The sequence below is a fragment of the Schistocerca serialis genome, chromosome 2 (assembly GCF_023864345.2).
Source record: "Schistocerca serialis cubense isolate TAMUIC-IGC-003099 chromosome 2, iqSchSeri2.2, whole genome shotgun sequence".
NCBI classification, from domain to species: domain Eukaryota; kingdom Metazoa; phylum Arthropoda; class Insecta; order Orthoptera; family Acrididae; genus Schistocerca; species Schistocerca serialis.
In genome coordinates this window covers 101,696,257-101,708,382 of record NC_064639.1, presented here as the reverse complement: position 1 = coordinate 101,708,382, position 12,126 = coordinate 101,696,257, and positions in this window count along the sequence as shown.

The window sequence follows — 12,126 nt, the reverse complement described above, 5'->3', positions numbered from 1 at the left end:
TGCATAAGTAGAACCGTACGCTAATCGACGGCAGTTCTCAATCTGAAGAGCGCAAATGAGAACTTTAGTCCACTGTGAAGGCAGCCCATTACTGTGCACGTTGCTTGTAGCCATTGGCGAGATCACGCGGTTATCTTCCTCATTTATTGTCCAATTCTGACTTCATTTGCCTCTAACGGCCTTCTCAGTGGTACTGGGCGTTCACTTGCGTAAGTGCAATTGCCAACACGTTCGCGGAACTGCTTTCGCAGCACGCTGGCTCCTATGCGTGATATGCCTCCTCTGTTGTGTAGTTCACTTTTTCCGTCTAACGTTCGGTGATTTAAACAGCAGTCTATTGCTCCTCAGAACTTGAGCTGTGCTGTTCGTGTGATGCTCGTTGGTGCTCTAGGAAGATTACCCTACCGATTAAGCGATAAGAACCAACGCAGCAGAAACAAATAGGCCCATGGGTTTGTGGCACTGACAAGGGGAGGCCGCCAATTGTGAAATTCAGGATCGATTCATACTGCGCATAATAAAAGCTCATGGCCAGAGGTGTAATGTGGCAAAGCACCAAGATGCACTTCTCAGCCGTTGTCGAGAAAATCGACGGTTAAAAGTAACCGTTGCGGTGAAATACTCTCTACGATTAGTAATTTTCTACAGCGACGTGGCGCAGCGGTAAGCGCTCGGGTTCGTAAACCGAAGGTCGCCGGATCGAATCTCGCGCTATGCAATTCTTTATTATTAGCTTTTTGTAATTATATATATATATGTATATATATACTATTAATGAATTGCTTATGCATCTTGGTGAAAGCGGATCGCTCTCCAATCGTACCGCCTCCATTTTTCCGTTTGTTTAACAGGGTGTACCAAAGCTGTCGCGTCCGCACTGATATACACTCCTGGAAATTGAAATAAGAACACCGTGAATTCATTGTCCCAGGAAGGGGAAACTTTATTGACACATTCCTGGGGTCAGATACATCACATGATCACACTGACAGAACCACAGGCACATATACACAGGCAACAGAGCATGCACAATGTCGGCACTAGTACAGTGTATATCCACCTTTCGCAGCAATCCAGGCTGCTATTCTCCCATGGAGACGATCGTAGAGATGCTGGATGTAGTCCTGTGGAACGGCTTGCCATGCCATTTCCACCTGGCGCCTCAGTTGGACCAGCGTTCGTGCTGGACGTGCAGACCGCGTGAGACGACGCTTCATCCAGTCCCAAACATGCTCAATGGGGGACAGATCCGGAGATCTTGCTGGCCAGGGTAGTTGACTTACACCTTCTAGAGCACGTTGGGTGGCACGGGATACATGCGGACGTGCATTGTCCTGTTGGAACAGCAAGTTCCCTTGCCGGTCTAGGAATGGTAGAACGATGGGTTCGATGACGGTTTGGATGTACCGTGCACTATTCAGTGCCCCTCGACGATCACCAGTGGTGTACGGCCAGTGTAGGAGATCGCTCCCCACACCATGATGCCGGGTGTTGGCCCTGTGTGCCTCGGTCGTATGCAGTCCTGATTGTGGCGCTCACCTGCATGGCGCCAAACACGCATACGACCATCATTGGCACCAAGGCAGAAGCGACTCTCATCGCTGAAGACGACACGTCTCCATTCGTCCCTCCATTCACGCCTGTCGCGACACCACTGGAGGCGGGCTGCACGATGTTGGGGCGTGAGCGGAAGACGGCCTAACGGTGTGCGGGACCGTAGCCCAGCTTCATGGAGACGGTTGCGAATGGTCCTCGCCGATACCCCAGGGGCAACAGTGTCCCTAATTTGCTGGGAAGTGGCGGTGCGGTCCCCTACGGCACTGCGTAGGATCCTACGGTCTTGGCGTGCATCCGTGCGTCGCTGCGGTCCGGTCCCAGGTCGACGGGCACGTGCACCTTCCGCCGACCACTGGCGACAACATCGATGTACTGTGGAGACCTCACGCCCCACGTGTTGAGCAATTCGGCGGTACGTCCACCCGGCCTCCCGCATGCCCACTATACGCCCTCGCTCAAAGTCCGTCAACTGCACATACGGTTCACGTCCACGCTGTCGGGGCATGCTACCAGTGTTAAAGACTGCGATGGAGCTCCGTATGCCATGGCAAACTGGCTGACACTGACGGCGGCGGTGCACAAATGCTGCGCAGCTAGCGCCATTCGACGGCCAACACCGCGGTTCCTGGTGTGTCCGCTGTGCCGTGCGTGTGATCATTGCTTGTACAGCCCTCTCGCAGTGTCCGGAGCAAGTATGGTGGGTCTGACACACCGGTGTCAATGTGTTCTTTTTTCCATTTCCAGGAGTGTATATATAATTCCCGGCAATCAGTTGCAACAATTATGCATATAATAAGTTGGTGAAAGTCGTTTGTCGTGGAAAAACTGGCGACTTCGAACATCATTATGTTTTCCGCAAACAAAGTTGTATTTCACAAATGTTATTAATTGTCTTCATAATGTTAACCACGTATAGTTAACGGAAGACGCAGAAACGATATTCCGAAACGAATACGTATAGCGTAAGTCAAACGTTCGAATTAGAATAGAGACCCCACGAACACAAATTTGCTCTGGCAGGTATGAAATATAGACTCCGTTACTCGCTCGTTACACTTGAAGGACAGATGTTGAATGGGCAGAAACGAGCCGCCGCATAACAGCGTAGTTGCCTGCTAACTTCGAAAGAAGGTGGATGCGGTCCCTAGCGCAACTTATAACATCGTCGAAAATCAGTGCAGACGTGAGAGCTTTGGTACACCCTGTTAAAAAAACGGAAAAATGGAGACGGTACAATTGGACAGCGATCCGCCTTCACCAACATGCATAAGCAATTCATTAATGTTTGAATTACAAGAAATTAATAAAAAAAATTGCATGGCGCGAGATTCGATCCGGGGACCTTCGGATTCCGGACCCGCGCGCTTACCGCTGCGCCACGACGCTGTAGATAGATCATTCATCGTAGAGAGTATTTCTCCGCAACGATTACTTTTAACTGTCGATTTTCTCGACAACGGCTGAGAAGTGCATCTTGGTGCTTTGCCACATTACACCTCTGGCCATGAGCTTTTATTATGCGCAGTATGAATCGAATCTGAATTTCGCAATTGGCGGCCTCCCCTTGTGAAAGTGAGTCGAAGTATCAACAAGTATCCTTCGTACTGCATTCATCACAACAATCGACATGTGATCTCAAGTTGATACCGTATTGTCAGATTTCCAGACACCATTCCTCACAAGCAATTTCTAATAAAGTTATTTACCACTAGACAGTCGTTTCAGCTAGAATTTTTCTGACAGAAAGGTCACACTTCGTATTAAGTGATGGGAAGTCATCTAGTGAAACTGAAGTGCTAGCCGGGATTCTTCAAAGAAATGTGATAGGGCTTCTGCCGTTCTTTACATAAACAATTTTGGAGATTATCCCAGCTGCCCTCTTAGACTGCTTATGGTGGTGTCGCTTAGCACCTTTACTAGACGTCAGAAGAGCAAAACTAATTGCGAAAGGATTTGGACAAGACACCTGCAAGGTGCGAGACGTGGCAGTTGACCTTGATCTATGGCAACTGTAAGGGCCTCCACATGGGTACTAAAACAATCCTTTCACATTTAGCTTCTATACAGATTTAAAGGTTATGAATTAAACTAAATAACTTGCGAACCACACCATACGAATCACTGGGGTTTCAATGGTCTACTACTACTAATGAATAGGTAGTTCCCACACTTCCTTAATCGAAAGTTATGATATTAGGTAGGTGCATAAGTTTGTTGCGTTTTTTTCTTTTTCATGTTGGTATTCGAGTTACTATAGGTTTATTTATAGATTGCCACTGTATTTGTAGTTCACTGTTGATATCTGAGCTTACATATTGTCATCTTGTCATTTTCAGGTACTGAGAAGGGAACCTCCCCATCGCACCCCTCTCAGATTTAGTTATAAGTTGGCACAATGGATAGGCTTTGAAAAATTGAACACAGATCAATCGAGAAAACAGGAAGAAGTTGTGTAAAACTATGAAAAAGTAAGCAAAATATACAAACTGAGTAGTCCATGCGAAGATAGGTAACATCTAGGACACTGGGAGTCTAGGAGCGCCGTGGTCCCGTGGTTAGCGAGAGCAGCTACGGAACGAGAGGTCCTAGGTTCAATTCTTCCTTGGAGCGAAAAGTTTAATTTTTTACTTTTAGTTTACGTGACAAAATCCTGTGTTTTCATCACTTTTTTGGGAGTGATTATCACATCCACAAGAAAACCTAAATCGGGCAAGGTAGAAGAATCTTTTTACCCATTTGCTAAGTGTACAAGTTAGGTTGGTCGACAACATATTCCTGTCATGTGACGCATATGCCGTCACCAGTGTCGTATAGAATATATCAGACGTGTTTTCCCGTGGAGGAATCGGTTGACCTATGACCTTTCGATCAAATGTTTTCGGTTCCCATTGGAGAGGCATGTCTTTTAGCCTACTAATCGCACGGTTTTGCGGTGCGGTCGCAGAACACAGACACTAAACTTATTGCAGTGAACAGAGACGTCAATGAACGAACGGACAGATCATAACTTTGCGAAAATAAAATTTTCAGTCGAGGGAAGACTTGAACCAAGGACCTCTCGTTCCGCAGCTACTCACGCTAACCACGGGACCACGGCACTTCTGAACTCACATGTTCCTTGATGTTGTATATCTTGCACATGGACTACTCAGTTTGTATATTTTACTAATGTTTTTTTATGGTTCCACACAACTTCTTCCTGTTTTCTCGATTGATCTGTGTTCAGTTTTTCAAGGCCTATCCACTGTGCCAACCTATAACTAAATCTGAGGGGGGTGCGATGGGGAGGTTCCCTTGTGAGTGGAGCTGTGGACGCTATAAAATCGAGTGCCAAGTGGAGAAATCGAAACATTTGCGACATATTCCTCTGTCTGAGTTCAACAGAGGGGTGACAGAAGCAGAGGTAACCAGATATTTTCGGCCATGTATTGAGATAATGCCATTGGACAGCGTGCCAAGAAAATGGTTTTCTCGTTTTAAGAAGGATCGTATTGACATTAGTGACTCTCCACGCTCAGGAAGACCTTGGGGGTTTGATGAAGGTCGTTTAAACGCATTAATCCACAGTGATCAAAATGTGAAGAAAGGTTGTTACTCCAACATTGTGCGACATTTGCATGCAATTGGGGGAGGTTCAAAAATCCGGTGAAGGGGTACCACAAAAATCAGCAGGTGGTCGTATGTGCATATCTGCTTGCTCCTCATCATTTGGCACATGAACAACACCGACCGTTCCTATCCTGTATCGTTACTGGTGACGGAAAATGATATCTTTGTGCTAACGTAAGGCAAGGTTGAGCCCAAGCAAAGCAGTAACTATCAGTACAAGGGCCTGTAGGCATCCACAAAAGATTGTTATGCACCTGGTGGAACAGCGAAGGAGTCGCGTACAACGAATTGCTTCCCCGAGGTGTAGCCATGACTGATGACACTTATCGTCAGCAACTGGGACGCCTTGCAGCCGCAGTCCAAGAACAAAGACCTGGAACACTGCGTGAAGTGACGCTACTCCACGATAGCGCCGCCCGCGTTCTGATAGCTTGATAAAAAGCACCGTACAGGAGTCTTCCACCCTCAGAATTTCACGTTTTCCGATCTATATCGAACAACCTTCAAGGAACTTCGTTTCCGGATGAGAATGCTTCCGAACAGGACTCGATGAACTTCCAGCATGCGCTGTAACTGTTCGTTTGCACATTTTTGACGTGGTTTTTTTCACTTTCGGAACTACCATTTATGACAATGTTATGGTGACTTTTAAAATGGACCCCGGCCCGAAACTAGTCTTCGAGTGAATAAAAAAAGTGAAATTTGTAACTTTGGGTGGTCTTTCGTTGTAATAGTGATTCGACGAGTTCTTCGCCTCAAAACTACGTGATTTCTGTAGTCGCGCAATCGAAAATTTGGCGGACTATTGTAAAAAGTGAAGGAGAATATATTATTGACGACTAAAGTTTCTGTTTTTTGTATCTGTTGTCTTTTTTAATCTTGTGGAAAAAGCTGATCTTATGCACCAACCCAATAGAATGGGCCGACCCCAGTGCAAAGAAAAATAAAATTAATCTGTGCCTTCTCTACAAGTCTAAATGTAATGACTGCAGCGTACGTTCATCCTTTAAATGAAATCAATGGGGTTTTCTTTCAGTTTTTGTGGAATTAGAAAATGTTAGCTCGGCTGATAATCTTTATGGAATCGACTTATTTAATAACTGCGCGAGCACCTAATTATTAAACAGTATTCTTTATATGAAAATCTAATTGAAAGTAATATTCGAATTTTGTCTCTTAATTCTGTAGCTTCAATTTTTAAAACGGTGGTGAATCAAATGGGACCAAAAGACACTCAAGACTATCACGCAAAAGAAATTGGTTCCGTTTTCAATACGGCCACGTTCAACATTAACCGATTATTTCTCTCATTAATTTTCATGAAAGTTTCGACACGATTAATCTTGAAATGAATCAATATTCATTTAAGAGAACATTACATATTACTCGCTTCTAATCTGAGCGATATGCAACGGAACAATAAGATACGACAAAACAGACATTAAACCTTTTATCTACGAAAAGGATAAGGATATATTTTCTTCATTACGAGTAACAAAATCATTATTCATATATCTCTCTGAATCTTCTATTGTCTCTGCATTTACTTGTCACTGCAGCACAACGACGGAATGAAACTACACCGTGAAATGCTATCTGGTACTTTCAACAAAAAGATTACAAATAACTTTACAGACGGAAGGCAAACAGAAAACTGCGCTTTCGATGCTTAGATACAGTATTCAGATGTCACAGGATGAGGGGTATTCTTGAAATGGCTCAGAGACAAGGAAAATTTTCAGATGAATTTCATACGGTCAGGCAGAGATTCCCAAATCAGAGATGACCGCTGTGGCCGAGTGGTTCTAGGCGCTTCAGTCCGGAACCGCGCTGCTGCTACGGTCGCACGTTCGAATCCTGCCTCGGGCATGGATGTGTGTCATGTCCTTAGGTTAGTGAGGTTTAAATAGTTCTTTGGAAGATCAGATAAGTGAGAAGATCAACTCTAGGGGACTGATGACCTCAGACGTTATGTGCTGAGAGCCATTTGAACCATTCGAATCCAAATCAGATACTGTATTGTACAGTGTATACAGAAGCATATATACACTCGAATCACAGTTTATTAATGATGAGGAATAGACCGAAATTTAAGTGAGTTGTCCAGGAGAGTCGGTATGGAAGGAAATGGGACACTGAAGCAGTGAGGAATGATGAGACGAGTCTGGAATTCTCTAAGACTGAAGATACTGGGATAGTGTGTGTCACAATAAGCAGTTCACTTGAAGAGAAATGGGCAATAACAGAACTTAGACAAACATAGTCTCAAGAAAGGTAACTGCGAAGAAACCTTGGGTACAGAAGAAATATTTCATTTAATAAACCAAACAAGCAAATACTGTAATGTAAGTCAGGAATGAAACAAATAGGGACTGCAGAGAAGACAAGGCGTAACGGATGCAGGAAAAATGCGAAGAAATTAAAAAAAAAAAACAGTTGTCTAAAAGACTGATCAGCTTGTAGAAAACTCAAAACAACTTTTGGTGAAATTAAAATTAAGGGCAGAACATTAAGACTGCAATGGGAATTCTACCGTTGCACACAGAGGAAAGAGCGGAAAAGTGAAAAGATTGCATTGGTGACATCTAATAGAGGAAGGCTGGTCTGACGTAATAGAAGCAAAATGGGAGTCGATATGGACGAAAAAAGGATTCAGTGTTAGAGCCAGAGCTTAGCAGAGCTTAGGAAGATCAGATAAGTGAGAAGATCAAATAAGTGAGAAGAGGTAGACAAAATTCCTGTGGAATTTATAAAATAATTCGAGGAAGTGCTAAACAGTCGACTATTCAAGTCGGCGTGTAGGATCTATGATGCTAGGGTCTTATCATCAGAATTTCGGAAAAATAACATCCACACAATTCCTAAGATACAAAGGTAGATAAGTTGGACAATTATCACGTAATTATCTCAACGTCTCATGCATCCAAGATGCTGACAAGAATAATATACAAAAGAATGACAAAGAAATTCGAGGACCTGTTAGGTGACTGATGTGTTGGTAAATGTGCCAACACCTTGTAGATAGAGGAGGCCGAAATCTAACGCAGACGGGCGTGAATTCTGGAACAGGATAAGTAGTGAATTCTCATAAGAAAAGTATGCAGCTCCTCGAATACTTATCTTTTATTCTTTGATGTGAATACAGCATTCTTGATGAGACATTTCATACGATAGGTATCAAACTATGTAAGGCTAATGGCGCCTTGCTAGGTCGTAGCCATGGACTTAAGCTGAAGGCTATTCCAACTGTCTCTCGGCAAATGAGAGAAAGGCTTCGTCAGTGTAGTCGCTAGCAAAGTCGTCGTACAACTGGGGCGAGTGCTATTCCGTATCTTGAGACCTGCCTTGTGGTGGCGCTCGGTCTGCGATCACACAGTGGCGACACGCGGGTCCGACATGTACTAAATGGACCGCGGCCGATTTAAGCTACCACCTAGCAAGTGTGGTGTCTGGCAGTGACACCACAGTGACAATCAGATTAACTTCAGGAAAGGGAAAGGCCCCAGAAAGATAGTTTTAACATTGCATTTGATAATGGCAGGATGACAAGGAAGATTAAGACTGTATCTTGGGATCTGTCAATCTATAAAAATCGTACGACAAAGTAAAATGGTGCAAGATGTTAGAAATTCCGAAAAAAATAGGAGTAAGCTATAGGCAAAGACAGGTATTATACAATATGTGCAAGAACAAAGAACAAAGAGGGAGCAATAAGACTGGAGTGTTAAGAACGTAGTGGTCGGATTAAGAAGGTGTAAGACAGGGCTGCAGTCCTCCGTCCCTGCTCTTCAATCTATACATCGAAGAAGCAATGATGGAAATAAACGAAAGGTTCAAGACCAGAGTTAAAATTCAGGGTAAAAGGATATCAACAATAAGATTCTCTGATGCCATTGCTATCTTCAATGAAAGTGAAGAAAATAATAGGATTTGTTGAATGGCATGAACAGTCTAATGACTAAAGAGAGAGTAAACTGAAGGAAGACTAAAGTAACGAGGAGTAGCAGGTATGAGATTAGCAACAAACTTCACATCAAAACTGGGGACCACGAAGTGGGTGAAATGAAGGAATTCTGCTACCTCGGAAGCAACATATCATATGACGAACGAAGCAAGGAGGACATACAAAGTTGACAAGCATAGATAAAGATGACACTCCAGTCCAAAAGAAACGTTCTATTATCAAATATCTACCTTAATTTGAGGAATAAATCTGTGAGAATGTACGTTTACAGCACATAATTGTTTCGGTGACATTTTTTCACGAAATTCAATCATCAACTTTATTTCTGCGAATGGAAAATATTTTATTGACCCCCATCTACATAGGGAGAAATGACCATCATAAGAAAGTAAGAGGCATCGGAGCTCCCACGGAAAGATGTAGGGGTTCATTTTTTCCCACATGGTACTCCACAGTAGAACAGTCGAGAAATGTGGTATTCACAGCGCCTACGTAAAGAACATCATAATATTGTAGGAAAGGCTCCGTTATTTCTAAACTTTCTTGGCTGACAGAAGGGGACACTTTCATGACTTTAAAATTTAGAATCACTGGGGACAGCCATTCGTTTCTCAACTAGAAGAACTGCGGAGAAGTGAACATGTACGCAGTAGATTAGTGGTATGTTATTATAACTAAGGTTTCACCACTTTTATTGCCCTCACTAAGGAAACTGTGTGCATTTTGTCTGCGTCTCCGTTTTCCTTCTTACTTCATGGTTTTTACATACAGCGTCAGTTTACAATAAAACAATTTGTTGTAAAGTATAAAGCTAAAAATGTGTTAAGTATTTCATTCAACACAGTTCTATGGGACGTGACGTAACCCATCGCTCCCCCCCTCCCTCCAACATTTTCTCTTTTCCACTATCTTCAGCTACACCTACACTGATAAAGTAACCACACAAGACAAATTACCACTCGCTAGAACTTAACGACATATTGTAAATAAGACACCCGCATGACACCTATAACTGAAATACTAGGTTGGCACATAAGCTCGTAGCGTTTTTGTTTTGCATGTTGGAATTTTGGTTGCTATGGGTTTATTTACAGATCGTCATTTTCATTTGTAGTTCCCTATTGTTATTTGAGTTTGCATATTGTCATTTGGAGACACTGAATGGAGCTGTGGACGCTAGAAAATTTGGGCCGTGTATGAGGATAATGCCACTGGACAGCACGGCAAGAAAATTGTTTTCTCGTTTTAATGGGGGGTAGGACGTGAAACGGGCCGGCTAGAAGCAGGAGAGGCACCACAGCACATTTTAATTTGGTGGTGCCTCTCCTGCTCCAAGTCGGCCCGTTTGACGTCCTACCCCCCCCCCCCCCCCCCCCTTTAATGAAGATCGTTTTGACATTAGTTACTGTCCACGTACAGGAAGACCTTGTGGGTTTGCTGAAGGTCGTTTAAACGCATTAATCCACAGTGATCCACTTCAGTGTATTCGAGAACTGCAGACGCGATGAACTGTGACGATTCAAACACCGTGCGACATTTGCATGCAATGGGGGAGGTCCGGAATTCGGGCGTATGGGTACTGCATGCTTCAAGTTAAAACCATAAAAATCAGCGGCTGGCCATATGTGCATCTATGCTTGGTCGTCACTAACTGGCTTCTGAACGACACCGACCATTCCTGTCTTGTATCTTAGTGGTGACAAGAAATGGTATCTTTATGCTAACGTAAGGAAAAGGAAGGAATAGTTGGCCGTAAAGAAAACAGCAACTGATCGTACAGAGCCTGCGGCATCCAGAAAAAATGTAAGCAGCTACTGTGTGGTGTACTACTAATTGCTTCCCAGAGGTGTAACCATCACTGCTGGCGTGTGTGCCAACAACCGAGATGTCTTGCAGACGCAGTCCAAGAACAACGACCAAGAAGACTGCGTGAAGTGATGCTACCCGGTGGCAAAGCCCGCCCGCATTGTGCTAGGCTGACACTATACAGGAGTTGGGTTGGGCCTCAGATTTTCATCTTTTCCGCTCGCTACCGAACAACACTCAAGTATATTTCTTTGTGGATGAAAATGTGCTCCGAACATAGATCGATGATTTCTTCGCCTCAAAACCACGTGATTTACTCAGTCGCGGAATCGAAAACGTACCCCAGCATCGGGAGCCTGTTGTAAAAAGTGAAGGAGAAGACTAAAATCTCTGTTCTATATGTCTCTTGTATTTGTTATACTTGTGGAAAAACGCTACGAACTTACTCCCCAACCCAAAACAAAAAGAAACAGCGCTGACCCCACCTACATAACATTTCTCGAAGTATCGCGTTGTTCACTAGACCCCGGCGCCGCTGGGGCCGTGTTCCGCCTCCGCTAGCCTATCATATAGTTTTCCAGAGGACGGAGGCGGCTCAGCGACGGCGCCCGTCGTCTTGGTAACGAGGTGTCCAACCAGCAGCCGCTCCGTCCGTCGTCCGAGCTTGATTAACGACCGCCTTTATTAACGACGCCTGAAATATTAGCCCCGGTAATGGTACGCATTCAATTAGGGACCTGCGACCAGATCCATCATCGAGTTAGAAGACAAGTGATTTTAGGGGCAAGGGCGCCATGGCCAACGACCTCCGTAATTGAATGTTTTTTTCTATGCGTAGGTCTATGGTTTTGGTATCGGAGTTACTGATCTCAGGCTCTACGCTACAGAAGAGGCGTCATTTTTGACGTGGACGCGTCAGCAGGAGATCTGTTTCCCGGCATACTCTTCATCAAGCTAAAAATCTACTTCCAACCTTTAACAATCTCAGCTTTGAGCAGCTGACGAAAATTACCGTTTAATACTATCATTTCAAATACTGGTTTCGTAATGCCATTCTGCGCTCATGGGAAGAATCCACCGCTTGTCCTACATCATTATGGAATACTAATATATTTTCTGTGTACTTTCAAATAAGTTGTTTCCAAATCTTTGTGGCTTGTTGACCTTGTCGTGTCCAAAGTGCAGCGCCA